The sequence below is a fragment of the Callithrix jacchus genome, chromosome 2 (genome assembly GCF_049354715.1).
Source record: "Callithrix jacchus isolate 240 chromosome 2, calJac240_pri, whole genome shotgun sequence".
Taxonomy (NCBI): Eukaryota; Metazoa; Chordata; class Mammalia; order Primates; family Cebidae; genus Callithrix; species Callithrix jacchus.
Window position 1 is genome coordinate 130620541 of NC_133503.1, and position 19480 is coordinate 130640020.

General features: G+C 37.9%; 1 protein-coding gene and 1 non-coding gene across 3 annotated transcripts in view; one reads left to right on the top strand and one right to left on the bottom strand.

The window, feature by feature from the left end:
- Window positions 1–2758: 2758 nt before the first annotated feature.
- Window positions 2759–19480, bottom strand: part of SPZ1 (spermatogenic leucine zipper 1) — a 34692-nt gene continuing 17970 nt past the window's right edge. The window contains exons 2-3 of one of the 2 annotated variants that reach the window (XR_013532260.1): window positions 10492–10648; window positions 2759–2929 (exon numbers count right to left, since the gene is read on the bottom strand). The gene's annotated coding sequence lies outside the window, so the exon portion shown is untranslated. The remainder of the gene's footprint in view (window positions 2930–10491; window positions 10649–19480) is intronic. The other variant, XR_013532261.1, reaches the window with a different exon arrangement.
- On the top strand, window positions 4333–4437 carry LOC118151856 (U6 spliceosomal RNA). The gene has a single exon (XR_004740261.1). It is a non-coding gene; the product is annotated as a U6 spliceosomal RNA (small nuclear RNA).

Here is a 19480-nt window from a genome sequence, read left to right on the forward strand (position 1 = left end):
TGCTTTTGACCAGACTCCCCCTCAATGCTTTTTTTTTTTTTTTTTTGAGACAAAGTCTCACTCTATCACCAAGCTGGAATGCAGTGGTGTGATCTCGGCTCACTACAACCTCTGCCTCCTGGGTTCAAGCGATTCTCCTGCCTCAGCCTCCTGAGTAGCTGAGACTACAGTCATGTGCCACCACGCCCAGATAATTTTTTAGTAGAGAGGGGGTTTCACCATCTTGGCCATGATGGTCTCGATCTCTTGGCCTCATGATCCACCAGCTTCGGACTCCCAAAGTGCTGGGATTACCGGTTGAGCCACCACGCCCGGTGTGAGCCACTGCGTCCAGCCCTGCATTCTTAATACTTGTTTGCTTTCATATCTACCCTGAAAGTGTAAAATAAAAATCTCTACCTTTTATAAAAGTGAAATATTTATAGAAACCTACCCTAAGTATTTACTTCTCAAGACCAGAAATGGCAGTGATTTTAGTGAATGTCTATCAAGTGTTGGTACGGAGCTAGACACTACAAAAATATTTTCTGGAATCCTCACCTGCAAGGTAGTTACTACTCCCTGTTTCCAAAAGGAGAAAGCTAAGGCTCTGACCCGTTGACTAACAGGATTGCATAGCTAGTAGATGGTGAGGTGCAGCTGCACACTTTCATCTGGGTGCCACAAGTGCTTTCCACTGCTCTAATCCACTTTCCCAACTCACTCCATGCCTATCATTATGTTAATCCACATTTGCTTATCCTTTTGATTTTAACAAGCACAGTAGGTTTTATTATACGCTTACATAGCAATTTCAGGATCACATGAAAGACACATGAATTTAGGAAATGTTAAGTACAGACAGAGAACCAATTGTGTCTTAGATCAGTAATTGTACATGGTTGTAAACATCATTCCAACTACCATTTGTACACTTGAACCATGGAAACAAAATCTATTTAATGAGTTAATTCTATCATCTAAAATTAATCATACATTTTAATATCTTTGAGTACCACAGTGAAGTTCATACAGAACAGGTACTTTCATTTATTCTACAGAAAATGGAGAACTGAAGTAGTCGTTGCTTTTCCTAATTATTGAACCTCTGTTTTGAATGGAGGAAGCTGCTTCCTGAGAGAAGAGACCCCTGTAACAGGAGTTATAATGGAAGCAGGTCCCAGCCACTACAAGCTTTAAATCCAAAAGGCATCCTAATGCCCTATTTGCCCAGAAACACAAAGGCATGCACACAAGTTTATATGTTATTTTCAAGCTTCATGTCCAAAGAAACTAGAAAAACAAGCATAAACCAAAGATATGCCAAGGCTAACATATCAAATGGGAATTAACTACAAATGAGAAAGAACCAATTCTATTTTAAATAGAAAATAAAATAGGACCCTATCTTCCTCCTTTCACCGTCAAACCCTTGAACAGTGACATTTATCTTCAGTAGTTACAAGTCCTCAGAAGAAATTTGGCCTAATTTCACAGGTAACACTTGCATATATACACAAGTAGCTTGCATATGTACACATAGATTTGTAGCTTGTGGATTTTTCTGTGACAAATTAATATTCCACACTGGTTTCTCCCAGCTGCCTGGATTCACTGTTGCCAATTCCTTCCAGCCTTGGCTGCCATGTGTTAAGAAATAACAAATAAATAATAGTATATTGTCAAGTAAAACACAAGCACTCTGTAAACCTCTCCAATAAAAAGAAACCCATAATCTAAATACACATTTCAAGGCAAAGAGAAAAGATTTCTTAGATGGTCTAGTGTTCTAAAAATATCTGTGCCCCTGATCCCTTATAATAACAAAGATAATCAGAAGTTAAATAAAATTACACTGATTTGGTCATTATACAATGTCTGCATATATTGAATCACACTACCCTGTAATATGTACAATTATTATATGTCAATTATAATTCAAAATTAAATTTAAAAATTTTAAGTTAATTTTCTTTGCTTATCCCAAAGCAAAGTGAAAGTATGTAGAACTTAATTCTGATTAACTCACAAAAAAATGGGGTAAAAATAATCCTTTTTTTAAATACTCATTTTAACAATCCACAATAAATTTTTGCTTTCCCAACAAATTCTAATTTCAGCCATTTAATAGAAAGATTCTGTTCATCATATTAGGCCAGGTTTTTTTAAAGTTTCAAATGTTTTCATGTGGAACTAATTATAAAATTATTTTCTAGGCCGGGCGCGGTGGCTCGCACCTGTAATCCCAGCACTTTGGGAGGCCGAGGCAGGCGGATCACGAGGTCAAGAGATTGAGACCATCCTGGCCAACATGGTGAAAACCCGTCTCTACTAAAAGTACAAAAAATTACCGGGGCGTGGTGGTGCATGCCTGTAGTCCCAGCTACTCGGGAAGCTGAGACAGGAGAATTGCTTGAAACCGGAAAACGGAAGTTGCAGTGAGCAGGGATCACACCACCACACTCCAGCCTAGTGACAGAGTGAGACTTTGTCTCAAAATATATATATATTTTTTTTTCTGGACTTTAATTAGCTATAAAATATACTCATTACTAAACAGATGGGTTTGTTTTTATACTATCCTATTTTTAGATACATCTGGGGAAGACTGCATAACTTCTTGTGACTGAGTGCTGCCTCTAGAATAGCCAATCCTGTCTTCTTTCCCCCAGGATCCTTTTTGCTGGCTATTGTGAATAATGCTGCATGAATTTGGGAGTCCAGATATTTCTTCGAGATACTAATTTCAATTCCTTCAGATACATACCCAGAAATGGGATTGCTGGGTCACATGGTAGTTTTATTTTGTTTTTTGATGAACCTTCATACTGTTTATTTTCTTCACTCTTTTCATAGTTGTGTTGTACTCCATTCTATGGGTGGATAACCCATAATTTATTTAATCAGTCTCCTGCTGTTGAATAGTTGTATCGTTTCCAGTATTTTTCTCCTAAAAAAATGCAATGAAAAATTTTATATTGTTTCATTCCTTATGTATATAGATATATCTGTAGTATAAATTCTCAGAAGTGGAATTACTAGGTCAAAAGGAAAAGTGAATTTATTAATATATTAAACAGCCTGTTTCCCCACAGACTTGCCAATGGAGTATATTTGCTATATATTCTATAAACAGAAACCGATTGAATAAGAATATTTTTACTTCCATTATGAGAATACGAAGTATACTTTTTTATATTCCAAATCATTCTTACAAAGAATGGGATGCTAAATTGTTTTGTTTTGTTTTGTTTTGTTTTGTTTTGATAAATAGAGGCAGGGTCTGTGTTGCCCCGGCTGGTCTCAAACTCCTGGACTCAAGTGATCCTCCTGCCTTGGCCTCCCAAAGTTTTAAATCTTTCAAATGGTCCCCCCAAAGTTTCAATCTGTTGTTATTCCAGGCAGGAGCCACCATGCCAGGGCCCCAAATTGCTTTTTGTTTTGTTTGTTTGCTTGCTTGCTTGTTTGTTTTTTGAGATGGAGTCTCACTCTGTCACCAAGGCTGGAGTACAGTGGCGCCATCTCTGCTCACTGCAACCTCCCCCTCCCAGGTTCAACCGATTCTCCTGCCTCAGCCTCCCAGCTAATTTTTTGTATTTTTGATAGATTTTGCCATGTTGGCTAGGCTTGTCTCAAACTCCTAACCTCAAGTGATCCTCCTGCCTCAGCCTCCCAGAGCGCTGGGATTATAGGTGTGTGCCACCACACCCGGCTGACCAAATTAGTTTTAATTAGAGTATCTAAATACACTTCTATACTATCTTACTTATTTAATTACTTTGGGAAAAAAATTAGTACCAGAAATGATGTAATACTTTATGTGCCTATTCTCTTTATGTTTTAATTCTATTTAATTCTATTGTTGCTTACTAGTCCAAGCTCAAAAAACATGCATTAAAAACCCATATTTTAAAAATTTAGTTATCCTGTAAGAAATATTCTTTTGAAAAACAGTCTGTGTAAGTACCTAAATTTCTCAAGTTGTCTAGCATCAGTGGCTAAAACAATATGTAAAAATAAAAACAGAAAAAAGAGCAGTAGTCAGTAACTCACCACTTAAACAGATAGCTTAAAATAGAAATTCCTAGGCAATTCAATGGCACATACTAGTGGAAAATATTACATTCACCAAGTCAGAATTGACTGTGGATCATCAAAAGAGTGGTTGTTACCATCATTTAGTAACTTGAGGCTTCTCAATTTGAGGTGCTATGTAAATTGAAGGCATTTGTTTTCTACAAAAAAAAAACACAATTTGGGTTTAATTCTAGCTCTGCCACTTGCTTCATGTGTTACCTTAAGCAAATTAACCACTCCAAGCCTCAGTATTTCCATCTATAAAATGGGGCTGCCATGCTCACTTTGGCAGCATATATACTAAAAACTGGAACAATACAAAGATTAGCATGGCCCCTGGGCAAAGATGGCATGCAAATTCATGAAGCATTCCATATTTTTAACAGACAACCCCTAATGGGAGATAATGGGAGAAAATTTCAACCCAGAATGGGAGAAAATGTTTGCAATCTATCCATCTGACAAAGGTCTAATATCCAGAATCTACAAGGAACTTAAATAAATTGATGGTTAAAAAAAAAAAAACTCCATTAAAATGTGGGCAAAGGGCATCCGTAGACACTTCTCAAAAGAAGACATTCATGCAGCCAACAAACATATGCAAAAAAGCTCAACATCACTGATCATTAGAGAAATGCAAATCAAAACCACAATGCAATACCATCTCATGCTAGTCAGAATGGCTATTACTAAAAAAAAAAAAAACAAGAAACAACAGATACTGGTGAGGTTGTGAAGAAAAAGAAACACTTTACACTGTTGGTGGGAATGTAGATTAGTTCAACTATTGCACTTTACACTGTTGGTGGGAATGTAGATTAGTTCAACTATTGTGGAAGACAGTGGGGTGATTCCTCAAAGATCTAGAAACGGGAATACTATATGATCCAGCAATTGCATTACTAGGTATATACCTGAAGGAATAAAAATCATTCTATTATAAAGATACATGCATGTATATGTTCATTGCAGCACTATTCACAGTAGCAAAGATATGGGATCAACCCAAATGCCCATCAACAGTCAACGGAATAAAGAAAATGTGGTACGTATACACTGTGGAATACTATGAAGCCATATAAAGAAATCAGATCATGTCCTTTCCAGGGACATGGATGGAGCTGGAAACCGTTATTCTCAGCAAACTAATGCAGGTACAGAAAACTAAACACCACATGTTCCACCACAAGTGGAAGCTGAACTATGAGAACACATGAACACATGGGGGGAATGACACACACTGAGGTCTGTTGAGGATGGGTGTGGGGGAGGGAGAACATTAGGAAGAACAGCTAATAGGTACTGGGCTTAATACCTGGGTGATGGGTTGCTCTGTGCAGCAACGCACTATGGCATATGTTTACCTATGTAACAAACCTGCACATCCTGCATATGTACCCCAGAACTTAAAAGTTGATTTTTTAAAATAGGGCTGCCAGACATCATGGCTTATGCCTGTAGTCCCAGCTACTCAAAAGGCAGAGGCCTGAGGATCACTTGAGCTAAGGGGTTCCAGGCTGTAGCATGCAATGATCATAACTGTCAATAGCCACTACACTCTAACCTGGACAACACAGAAACGGCTAATAGTAGTAGCTACTCCACAGAATAGCTCTTCATGGAGAAAATTAAATTGGATAGCACTTATAAAGTACTTATCAGAGTGTGTGGTATATAGCATGCCTTCTACTAATAGTAAGTACAATGAACATTCTCTAATTTCAAGCTTTTTCCAACATATAATGTTACATTGCTAATCCTTTATTATAAAATGTACTTGGCCATTTGAGATGGCTTACAGTTATAATCCCAGAAATTTGGGAGGCCATATGGGGAGGATCACTTGAAGCCAGGAGTTCCAGACCAGCCTGAGCAACAAAGTGAGGCCCTGTCTCTACAATAAATAAATAAATAAATAAATAAATAATCAAGTGTGGTGGTGTGTGCCTATAGTCCCAGCTACTCAGGAGGGTGAGGCAGGGAAATCATTTGATTGCCCAGGAGTTCAAGGCTGCAATGAGCTATGATCATGTGACTGCACTCTAACCTGGGTGACAGAGCAAGACCCTATTGCTTAAAAAAAACAAAAAAGTACTTAAAAAAATTTTAAAACCTGACACAATCTGATGTGAGAAAGACTGCCTCTGAAGCCCAGGAAATTTGAGTGACAAATACAGATTCTTGGCTTAATGGTCTAGTACTCTAGGCCTCTGGTTTTCAAACTGAGTTCTGTGGAATCCTGTTTTTGTTTTTGTTGGCTTTCTTTGAGACAGAGTCTCGCTCTGTCACCCAGGATGGAGTGAAGTGGCTCAATCTTAGCTCACTGCAACCTCCGCCTCCCAGGTTCAAGCAATTCTCCTGCCTCAGCCTCCCGAGTAGCTGGGACCACAGACGCTCACCACCACACCCAGCTAATTTTTGTATTTTTAGTAGAGATGGGATTTCACCTTTTGGCCAGGTTGGTCTTGATCTCCTGACTTCAAGTGATCTGCCCACCTCAGCCCCTCAAAATGCTGGGATTACAGGCATGAGCCATGATGTTCAGCCCAAATCCTGATTCTAAGGAGGTACTCTAGAGGTTCACAAATATTTCATTAGAATTTTACATTAAAACTATGATTTAGCACCAGGTGCAGTGGTTCATGCCTGTAATTCCAGCATTTTAGGAGGCCAAGGTAGGCAGATTGCTTGAGGACAAGAGTTCAAGACCAGCTTGGCCAACATAGGAAAACCCTGTCTCTGCTAAAAATACAACAACAACAAAAAATAGCTGAGCAGGGTGGTGTACACCTGTAATCCCAGCTACTTAGGAGGCTGAGGCATGAGAATCACTTGAACCTGGGAGGCAGAGGTTACAGTGAATCAAGATTACACCACTGCACTCTAGGCTAGGCAACAGAGCAAGACTCTGTTTCAAAAGAAATTAGTAAATAAATAAATAAAATAAAAATTAATTAATTAAAAAATAAAACTATGATATATAAAACCAACTGAATTCTCAATGTGTTATACAGAAATATCCTGGAGGTTACCAACAAATTGATACTTATGCTACCAGAGAACTCATTTTGTAGAGACCTCAGAATAAAGCTTCCTCTGCCATCTGCTTAATTGAAGAGTATCAAGAAAATCAAGCTATTAAATATCTGCCAGAATGTGAATGAGTTAGAATGTTCCCCACACTTTACAGACAAAACAAATACAGATATAAATTATATGCAAAGGCCATCTATAACCTTGATTTCACATTTGGCCTGAATAAAATAGCTTCCTTGTTCTTGCTGATTTATTTGCTAAAAATAAATGCTGTACTTTTCAATTAACTAAATCCATGCTATAAAACAGCTCATCATTAGATTTTGTCTGCGAACAATCTCATGTTTAAAAGTGTATGGAGCCGGGCATGGTGGCTCACACGTGTAAGCCCAGCACTTTGGGAGGCTGAAGCAGGTGGATTGCCTGAGGTTAGGAGTTCCAGACCAGCCTGGCAACATGGGGAAACCCTGTCTCTACTAAAAATATAAAATTCAGTGTGGTGTGCTCGTGGACACCTGTAATTTCAGCTACTTTGGGAGGCTGAGGCACAAGAATCTCTTGAACCCGGGAGGCAGAGGTTGCAGTGAGCCAAAATTGCACCACTGCATTCCAGCCTGGCAACAGAGCAAGACTCTGTCTCAAAAAAAGAAAAAGTATGCAAAGTGCTTCTCAAACAAACTGTAGGAATGTGTTTAGGACAGCAAAAAAAAAGAAGTTGATTTTATAGGTACAGATTTTGATTGAGAAGAAAAAGCGGGCAAATGAATACTAACAAGAAAATGTGAGCTGATAAGATGGAAAAAATATGAATTGAATAAAGCTTTCAGTCAGGTGTGGTGCCTCTCACCTGTAATCCCAGCATTTTGGGAAGTGAGGTGGGAGGATCACTTGAGCCTAGGAGTTAAAGACCAGCTTAGGCAACATAGTGAGACCCAGTTTCTACAAAAAATATAAAGAATAGCCACATGTGGTCGTGTGTGCCTGTAGTCCCAGCTTCTTGGGAGGCTGGGCAGGAGGACGTTTGAGCCTAGGAATTTGAGGCTGCAGTATGCCATGCTGCTTCACTGCACTCCAGCCTGGGTAACAAAGCAAGACTCTGTCTCAAAAAATTAAAAGAAAAAATAGACTGGGCATGGTGGCTCATGCCTGTAACCTAGCACTTTGGGAAGCCGAGGTGGGTGTCTCATTTGAGGTCAGGAGTTTGAGACCAGCCTGGCTAACATGGTGAAACCTTGCCTCTACTAAAAATTAAAAAATTAGCCATGCGTGGTGGCAGGCACCTGTAGTCCCAGCTGCTCAGGAGGCTGAGGCAGGAGAATCACTTGAACCCGGGAAGTGGAGGTTACAGTGAGCTGAGGTCATGCCACTGCACTCCAGTCTGGGCAACAGAGCAACACTCTGTCTCAAAAATAAATAATTAATTAAAATAAAATAAGATAAAGGTTGCAGTTAAATCATATAGAACAAATGTACAATTGAAGATAAATGTGTGCATATATATACATATATATGTATATGTGTGTGTGTGTGTGTGTGAGAAATATATATATATACAAGTAAAAAATGTGGAATGGGCCAGGCACGGTGGCTCATGCCTGTCATCACAACACTTTGGCAGGCTGAGGTGAGTGGATCACTTGAGTCCACAAGTTCACAAGTTCACAAGTTCACAATCAGCCTGGTCAACATAGTGAAACCCCATCTCTATCTAAAAGAAAAGAAAAAAAAGAAAGAAAAGAAAAGAGACAGTGAGAAAGGAAGGAAAGAAACAAGAAAGGGAGGGAGGGAAGGAGGAAGGAAAGAGAGAGAAAAAAAGAAGGAGGAAGGGAAGGAAGGAAAGAAGAAAGGAGGAAGGGAGGGGAAAAAGGAAAGAAGAGAAGGAAAGAAGAAAGGAAGGAGGGAAGGAAAGAGGAAAGGAGGGAGGGGAGAAAGAAAGGAAGGAAAGGAGAAAGGAGGGAGAAAGGGGAGGAAGAAAGGTTGCAGAATTTGATTTAAAAAATACATTATATACTTGCTCCTCACTCCTATAATATTTGTAGTCCATAGAATAAGCAAACGATTTCTCTAGTGGCATGGAAAAGGGAAAGTTTAAATTATCCCTGACTACGGATTTGTGGTCATGATCAGGTACCAAGGGATTTAGAAGGTATTGTTCTTAAAGAGTTAAGCAGGCAGAGCAGGGCAGGGAAGTGAAAGAAACCACAATTCCTGGACCACGAAGCAAAGCAGCTTATGATGAGGTTTAAGCACACTAAGACTCTCTTGTTTAACTTATCCTAAGCATAAAAATGGACTGCACAGTCAGAATAGTGAGAGGAAGCACACAGCTTCAAATGTGAGTTATAGCTTCTTTCACTTATCTACAGAGAGGAATCTTGAGAGACTGATTTGGGCACCAAGCCTTATACGATTTGAAGCAAAATGGCAAACAGCCATTAGAAGAACCAGCACTCTGTAACTCCCCCCCATAAATGTAAAGGTCATATTCTTTGAGCAAAACTACATTGTATTGCAAGCAAATCATATACCACCAATCTTTGCATATTCTGTAACTCACAAGTTACTAGATACATATGATAAGCCCAGAAGCCACGAATCATATTACACTAAAAAGGGCCACCAGGCTCAGTGGCTCACGCCTGTGATCCCAGCACTTTGGGAGGCTGAGGTGGGTGGATTACGAGGTCAGGAGTTCAAGACCAGACTGGCCAACAGAGTGAAACCTCATCTCCACTAAAAATAAAACAAGTTAGCCAGTCATAGTGGTGCACATCTGTAGTCCCAGCTACTTGTGAGGCTGACACAGGAGAATAGCTTGAACCCAGGAGACAGAGGTTGCAGTGAGCTGAGATCATGCCACTGCACTCCAGCTGATAGAGCAAGATTCTGTTTCAAAAAAAAAAAAAAAAATTAAAAAGGGCCTAGAAGAAAGGCATGCACAGCAGCATATTAACACTAGAAAGGAGATTTGAGAACAAATACTAATTAAAGCTTATTTGCATTAAACAAGATTACGTACAAAAATTTGTCTTACATCTTTTCTTATACAGTTGTATATACTCTCATAGAAAGATGTCCAAGATATATTGCCCTTGATAAAGGCAGGATAGAAAATGGATTGTTCATTTCACAGAATATATAAATAAAATAATACCTAGGCCTCAATTAATGACTTTAAATTGTTCCTGAAGATCTTGTCATTAAATGAAAAAGTATTTTCATTCATTTTAGTGGAGAAAAATTATACTGACAGTGTATTCCATCCCAAGACACCCAAATAATTCTCACAAATTGAAAATTCAGAACAAGGAAAACAAAATGATGTAGTAAAAAGCGTTTGAAGGTAAATAAATACACTTTGAACATAAAGTGTGGTAAATGAAACTGTATCATATTCACCACAGGAAGAAAGTTCCTGTTTCGATGGAAGAAGGATGTGGAGTTTTCCTTTAGAAAAGGGTGGAGAAGCAGATGATTGTCAAGCAGGCAACTCTGTGGACTCGTGATTATCCTGCGCTCAAACAGCTCACGACCAACTGGAGAGTTGTAGCCACTACTGTAAAAAATAGTTTAAAATTTGGATAAGGATACGTAACACAAAACTTAACGGTGGGGTTGTCAGACATGGAATTATTAGCCACTTTTACTTTCTATACTATATACTTTATAAAATTTAAGATTTACAATGAGTACTTTTGTTCACAGAAAACAAAAGCTGAAGAAAAAATTGTTTATTGTAACATGTAATCAAAGCTGGTACTCTTATTATATATAAAGCTAATAGATAGAAACTGACAGGACTCGCTATATAATTTGTGGTGCCCCATAATTTGTGGAGCTCAAACTTTAGTCCTAAAATTGTTAACAACTTCAAGGTGGCAACAGCAGAGCATTAAACCAAGTTCGAGGCCCTTGTAAGCATGGGACCCAGGGTGAATACACAGGTATGGGCCCACAAAACTAGCCCTGCAAATTGATAAGGAAAACATGAAGGCTCTAGTATACAATGGAAAAAGGCTATGAAAAGACAATTTATGATACAGGAAGTTAAATTTCCTGTAAACAAAAAAGAGATTACTGTAAGATTATTATGTTTATGAGCCTAGTTTCAAGTCAGACTAACATAAAATACCAAAACATTTAATATCTAATCTGCAGTTACCATAGAATTCATGATTGCAAAAATAAAGACAATATAACATTCTAGACATCTTTTGAGTGTTTTTTTTTTTTTCAAAGAAAGGGAAGTGCAAAAGAACCTCTCAGTTTTTAACAGCACGATTATGGTTTGTTGTGTTTTGTTTATTCTTTGTGCTCTGTTTCTTTTGCACTTTCGGTTTTTTTTTTTAACCCTAAGCATGTATTGTAATAAAACAAGAACAAAACTACTTTCTCTTCCCCAACCCCAAACCCAGACTCTAATATAGATGAATCTTCTGGATCAACTAATTAAACCTGATCTTGAAGCATTAGAGATACATGACTGAGCAAATATAGAGCAAAATATATTAAGCTGATGCATGTGATTTTTTTAATAAAAAAGAGATTACTGTAAGACTATTATATTTATGAGCCTAGTTTCAAGTCAGACTAACATAAAACACCAACACATTTAATATCTAATCTGTAGTAACCATAGAATTCATGATTACATAAATAAAAATAAGTAATATAACATTCTAGACATCTTTGAGGTTTTTTTTTTTTCCAAAGAAAGGGAAGTGCAAAAGAACCTCTCAGTTTTTAACATCCCCCACCTCAACTATGTTTGTCTAAATTATGAGAAAATATACCAGGGGAGAAATGAGTATTGCAAAAGCATGAAACTGTTAGCAGATGCAACAACTCTTGGGAATGAGACTTGGGAATAAGAGAGAGAGAGAAAGGGAGAGATTGAGAGAGAAGTTAGGAGAATTAGAAGACTCCTAAAGGAGGATCAGATAGAGACGGTTAGTCTAGTGTCTTCCAAATGACCCACTGAATCCCACATTAGGCCACTGTGAAGGTTTCATGGCCTAATTCATGTCACATGCTTACCATAGTAGGCACTCAGTAAGAGTTAACTATTAAAACTCTTGATGGTTATGCTTCCTATTGTGAATTGACACATTAGCATTCTTGCAGCTAAATTAGTCTCCTGTGTTTTTGGTTAGGGTGCATATATTCCCTGGAACCCAATCTCATGTGGATGGTCTAATACACTGAATTTCCAATACTATAAAACTAAGACAGGGTGCTGAGACATATTGATGTTTTACTGGATTGCCACTCTATACAGATCAAAATGTTGTAAAATGAGGAATGAAAAATGGATACTCTTTGATTCTTAAATTTAGAACTTCATGATAAAGATTTAATTCTGAGGTTGACCATGAAAAGTGCAATAATTTAGCAGACCCATGGAAATGTAATGATGTCTGTTTTGAATTTCAAATAAAACATGGAGAATATTGGAAGCAACCTTTGAAATGAGTGTTACTTTAGCCAATTAATGAAAATAGTAGCTGAGAAAGAGAAACACGCCCCTTGACATCATAAGCTGGCCTGGCACTGGCAGTTAGACCAGTGTTTTCCTGTGAAACTGAAACAATTTCACAGAACATCAACCTCATATAAAGTCATTCTGTGACTGTGATGGATAAAGACAAAAATAAGGCTTCCCATAATCATGTCTGAATACAGACAAAGCATGAACATTGCCCAAGCCTCAAAATACCAAATATCTCCCTATCCTGGCAAATATTAATATAAGTGCCTGCTGCTTTTTTTTTTTAAACCAATTACACCTTTAGCATAGGTCTGGTCTTCCCTTCTCTTTGATAAAATATGGTAAGATATCTAATCATAGAATTCACCTACATCCTGAGAATCTCCAGTGGAGAGCAAACCTGGCTTCCTTAAACCCTTCAAAATCACCTAACAAAAGCCCAAATCCTAGAAAGTTTTTCCAACACTCTTGTGCTGCAATATCTTACAGTTCCCTGAGTGTCTGCTCTCCCTTACTGCAGTGAGTGATAAATTCACTTTGTTTAACTGTGAGCATATCCCTAGTGACTTTTGGCTAAAGGGCATTGATATAGCCGTATTTGAAATATAGTTCCCAATCTCTTTTTTTTTTTGAAACAGAGTCTCGCTCTGTTGCCTGGCTGGAGTGCCGTGGCACAATCTGGGCTCACTGCAACCTCTGACTTCTGGGTTCAATCCATTCTCCTGCCTCAGCCTTCCAAGTAGCTAGAACTAGAGGTACATGCCACCACACCCAGCTAATTTTTATGTTTCTAGTAGAGATGGCGTTTCACCACATGGACCAGGCTGATCTCAAACTCCTGACCTTAGGTGATCCACCTGTCTCAGCCTCCCAAAGTGCTGGGATTACAGGTGTGAGGCATCGCACCCCACCCCAGTTTTTAATAAGTAGTTCACTTTGGCTTTGACAAAACAGGCAGAGAAAGGTGCATTCAGATTTCAGCTTTTGGTCCTGGCATAGAAATAAAATGATATTCCTATGCCAACTCAAATAGGCCCTTCTTCTAAGTTCACATAAATTTTAACCACAAACTATAAATATCTGATGGCAAGTTTATGAACAGAAATGTTCCAAAAATAGTGCTATGGTCTGAATGTGTTCCCACCCCCCCAACTTCTCCCCCCCCTACACACACACACAGATCAATTCATATGTTGAAAACTAATCCCCAGTGTGATAGCATTATGAGGTAGGGCCTCTGGGAGACGATTAGATCATGAGGGCAGAGCTCTCATGGAATTAGTGCTCTTATAAAATCGGCCCACGGAAGCTTGCTCCTCCTTTCCACCACGCGAAGGCACAGTGAGAAGGCACTGTCTGTAAATTAGAAAGCTCTCACCAGAATCTGCCAGTGTTTTGATCTTGGACTTCTCACCCTCCAGATCTGTGAGAAGTAAATTTCTGTTGTTTGTAAGCTGCCCGGTTAATGGTATTTTTTTGTGCCAGTTGAAATGTACTAAGACAGAGTGAAAGCAACTCCTACCCATTGATTATAGTCATGAGTTTCATATGCAAAATTGTTCATACCAAGAGACTACTCACTGTCTTTTTACAAAATAAATGTTAACAATTTTGGTCTTTAGCTGTGATCCAAACCTACACATCACTAGTTCTTCTCGGTGTTAAGACAGTTGTTGTTAAGTAGGAAAACAGGAATCCCTCAAGAACAGCCTATCAGTTGATAGTTCATTATCCTTTTGTACCGAATACTATTTTTTTAGCAATTGTTCTTCTTAGAGCTGCTTTTTCAATGCTCTAAAGACGATCATACTTGCAATGTCTATAGCAAAAATCACTGAAGATCCTTGGGAAGACTGACAGAATAATTCCTTTTACATCCAACATTCCAAAGATGAAAACATCCAAATAACCAGGTTTTTGAGAATGAGAGGGGTTGGAGTCAGTAAATGAGATAACACAAAATTAGCTAATTATTTTATTGAATTTCTGGTAGTAATATATTTAGCATAAAGTTATGTAAAATTTTTATACTTTCTACATCTTTAGTAAAATGTGGGACTATCTGTTGTTCAAGTCAACAAACACCTGTTACTTATTGATTGAATTAAATTGTCACTCTTCTTGATGACCCTAATGCAGTCATTGCAAAGTCCTGATGTGCCTTGTAAATTGTAAAAAAAGAAAAAAGATAGTGTGTATAACAATAGAAGCAAGTTTTTAAAAATGTTTTACTCTTTTGAAAATAATACATGCGTATTATGTATTGTGACTCATTCATCTGCTAGTCTAGATAAATGAAAACTTTCTCTAAATCCACTCTAACATTTAGTAGTAATCTCCTTTTTTTTTTTTTTTTTTAAAGACAGGGCCTTGCCCTGTCACCCAGGCTGAAGTACAGTGGCACAATCACAGCTTGCTGCAGCCTTGATTTCCCCAGCCCAAGTGATCCTCTTGCTTCAGCCTCCCATATAACTGGGACTACAGGTGCATCACCCCATCCAGCTAATTTTTGTATTTTTTTGTAAATATTTTTTGTGAAGATGTGTATTTTTTGTAAAGATTTTGTAAAGGGTCTCACTGTGTTGCCCAGTCTTGTCTTGAACTCCTGGACTCAATCAATCCACCCATGTTGGCCGCCCAAAGTGCTGGAATTACAGGCATAAGCCAGCATGCCCTTCTGAAAATGGCATTTTTTAACCTCTGTAATCGCCTTTCATATCTCATAACCCAATTTAACCCAATGAGAAAACCAGCAGATGAAGTCCCATAGTAGGATGTCCCACAGTATAACTGACCAGTACTTCTCAATACTTTCAAGTTTATCAAAAACACTGAAAGTCTAAAAACGATCATAGGATGATATAGTTTGGCTGTGTCCCCACCCAAAATCTTATGGTGAATTATAATCCCCATTTGTCAAGGGCAGGATCAGGTGGAGGTAAATGGATTATGGGGGTGGCTTCCCCATGCTGTTCTCGTGATAGTGAGTGAATCTCATGAGATCTGATGATTTTATAAGCATCTGGCATTTCCGATACTTGCACCTCTTCCTGCTACCTTATGAAGAAGGTGCCTTGTTTGTCTTTTGCCTTCCATCATGATTATAAGTTTCCTGAGGCCTCCCCAGTCATGCTGAACTGCGAGTCAATTAAACCTCCTTCTTTGCAAATTACTCAGTCTCTGGCGGTCTTTACAGCAGTATGAAAATGGACTAATATACTGGAGAAGCCTAAGGAGACATGACAACTAAAGGTAATGGGGGACCCTGGAACCGAAAAAGGACATTAGATTAAAAACAAAGAAAATCTGAATAAAGTATGAGTGTTAGTTAATAATACACAAACAAAAATTGTGGATTTTCACTCATCTTGTATTACTTTGAAACATACTTGTTTCAGAAGACGTAGAGTTACAAGTTATGGTCTGTTGCTTCAGAACTGAGTCACTCATTCTGGTGGTCATCAGAGCCATGGCTATTTTTCTAATTCCTGTTCTGGACAACAAAACTGGTCTTGGACCAGAAATGAATTTGTAACAAGTGTACTTTCTTTTCAGAAAATAATTTTAGTTGTTTTCTTGAAATATAGCTGTTTTAAAAGAAACACATGCTACTTATTTTTTAAAAATACTCTCAAACCCAATGTTTAACTACATATATAGGAATTCTAGATCATGTGCTACTCTTAGGACATTGATTCCCTTGTTTAAAAATGTTTATTATAGTAAGATCAATTAAAAAGCAATGGACATTGAGAGGTAAACTACAAATAGCTCAATGTTATATGCTCCTGGTATTTTTTCCATCCAGGTTATGTATGAGTGGGACATAGCTTATTTCCCATTTATAACCTATAAGCTATTTCCCACTTATTTCCCAATCAAAACAATATGATTTTCATAGTAAAATATTTAAAAATTTGGAAGAACATGCTACTAGGTAATTTAAATTCTTAAAACCATCAACAAAATTTGTTAACATTCAAAATTTTGAAGCTGTTGATGATTCCTTAAGTCCAACCATTCAGTTAGAAACAAATGAGATCCTCTCTAGAATTATTTTAGCAGTTATTTCTCAAGTTACATTAAGATTCTTTTTCATTAATATTTGATTTAGTACTGGATCTGCTGTACAAATCTCTTCTTGATTTCAATAAACATATGAAATAATAGAAAATTTAATGGACCAAATGTCTTCCAAAGTATCTGAAGTCTTTTCTCAATATGTGCAAGGAGAAAAATAATCAATAATTCAAAATATTTGTCACATTGCTGTAATTCACCAAATCCTTGACTCCTCCAGAGCACAAACATCTATTGCTTATCTTTCTGATTCTCACTGACTCTAACATAGTGCCTTGCTTACAATAAGTACTCAAGAAGTAGTGAAGAAATAAATAATAATGTCAAGGACAATTTCGCTTTCTGAAAGACATTTGAATTTTCGATAGCCCAGTTACTTTCTTTATATTAAAATTATTTCTATTTCTTGACAAATACCAATCAATGGCAGAGGTTAATATCTTAGCTTGTTATAAAAGAAAAGCTAAACTGTGATAAAAAAAATTTTTTTTCTGTAGCTAATCCATAAAATCCCAAATCATACACAAGTAACCAAATGTTGACTATGGTGTGATTACACTATGTAAAATAAAATAAGCATAAAAAACTAACATGAGATATATCATTAAATATTGCTATCTTTGAATGACAGATATATTTTTGGGTTTACATTAATAGAATCTGGAATAAGGGGTAGCTATACTTTTAGATTTTGGGATCTATTACTTCAATAGTATTACACAATGTCTCTGCATCTCCCAAAATATCTTTCAAGTGACATGGTGCAAGAGCATTATTTCTTCATTATGCTTCTCTAAAACATGTTTTTCCTTCACAAGTAAATGACCTCATACTTATTCCTGTTATAACTGTTCAGGTATATATATAGCATAAATTTCCACCCACATATGTAATTTTCCAGGGTCATTTTGAATTCTAATTCAGTTTCCCAGGATATCAGAGGTCCCTCCAAATTCTGTATCTTTAACATGCCTAAGCATTTTCACAGTTCTTCATCAAAATCCCTAATACATGCAATAATCACAAGTAGCATCCATTGCCATAATCCCAATTCAAATGCCGTTGTGATAACTATGCCATAAATAAACAATGCAGTTAGTTAAATTCAAATCCAAGTAGGGTCTAGTTATGATTCTGTTAGGTTTCTTTTTTTTTTTTTCCTTTAGCTAACAAAGTGCTCAATAGAAAAACGTTTTCAAAAATATAAGTTTGGTCAGGCCTGTTGGCTCACTTCTATAATCTCAGCATTTTGTAAAGAGGGAAAATTGCTTTGAGGCCAGGAGTTCAAGACCAGCCTGGGCAATATAGCAAGACCCCATATCTATTAAAAAAATTGAATTAGCTGGATATGGTAGTGCTTGCCTATAGTCCCAGTTACTCAGGAGACTAAGGTGGAAGGATTGCTTGAGCCCAGGAGTTCAAAGCTGCAGTGAACTTGGATTGTACCACTGCAGTCCAGCCTGGAAGACAGAGTGAGACTCTTATCTCTTAAAAAAAAAAAAAAAAGCAGGGAGAGAGATCCAGGATGGCCGATTATTAGTGGCTCAGAATTGTAGCTCCCAGTGAAAGCGCAGAGAATGAGAGGATGCCACACTTTCAGACGAATTTTTGTTGCTCATGGACCAGGAGATTCCCAGCAGAGGAACAGGTCGTCAGTGCGATTCTTGTGGCTGGCACGGCAGTTTTGCTGGCACCCCAGTGCGGCAGTTCTTGGTGCAGAGTAAGAGGGACTGGGTCCCCTTTCGGTCAACATTTGGAGCTCCAGGAAGGCAGAGTCGCCCATTCAGCTGATTGATAAAGGGACTCAAGAAGGAGATTTCTGCCAGACCAGAGATTCCCAGGCAGAAAAGCACCATGAATCTTAACGCTGCTGTTTTAGCTGGCACAGTGGGTTGCTCAGATTCTGGTGCTGGGAATCAACAAGTTGGATGTCCACTCAGAGACCTAATTTGAAAGTCAGTAATTACAAAGATGACAGGTGGATAAATTTACAATAATGGGAAGAAACCAGCGTAAAAAGGCTGAGAATACCCAAAATCAGAATGCCTTTCCCTCTACAGGGGATCACAGTTCCTCATCGACAAGGGAACAAGGCCTGATGGAGAACGAGTGTGCTCATTAACAGAATTAGGCTTCAGAAGGTGGATAATAAGAAACTTCTGTGGGTTAAAAGAACATGTTCTAGCCCAATGTAAAGAAACTAAGAACCTTGAAAAAAGGTTTGACGAAATTCTAATGAGAATAGACAATTTAGAGAGGAATATAAGTGAATTAATGGAACTGAAGAATACAATATGAGAACTCCGCAAAGTATGCACAGGCTTTAACAGTCGAATTGATCAAGCAGAAGAAAGGATATCAGAGGTCGAGGACCAACTTAATGAAATGAAATGAGAAGACAAGATTAGAGAAGAAAGAGTAAAAAGGAATGAGCAAAGTCTCCAAGAAATATGGGACTAGGTGAAGAAACCTAATTTACATTTGATAGGTGTACCTCAATGTCATGAAGAGAATGAATCCAAGCTGGAAAATATTCTTCAGGATATTATTCAGGAAAACTTTCCTAACCTAGTAATACAGGACAATACTCAACTCCAGTAATACAGAGAACACCACAAAGATATTCCTCAAGTAGAGCAACCCCAAGACACATAATCGTTCGATTCACCAGGGTTGAAATAAAGGAGAAAATTCTAAGGGCAGCTAGAGAGAAAGGTCAGGTTACCCATAAAGGGAAGCCTATCAGACTCACAGCAGATCTCTCAGCAGAAACCCTACAAACTAGAAGAGAGTGGGGGTCAATATTCAACATCCTCAAAG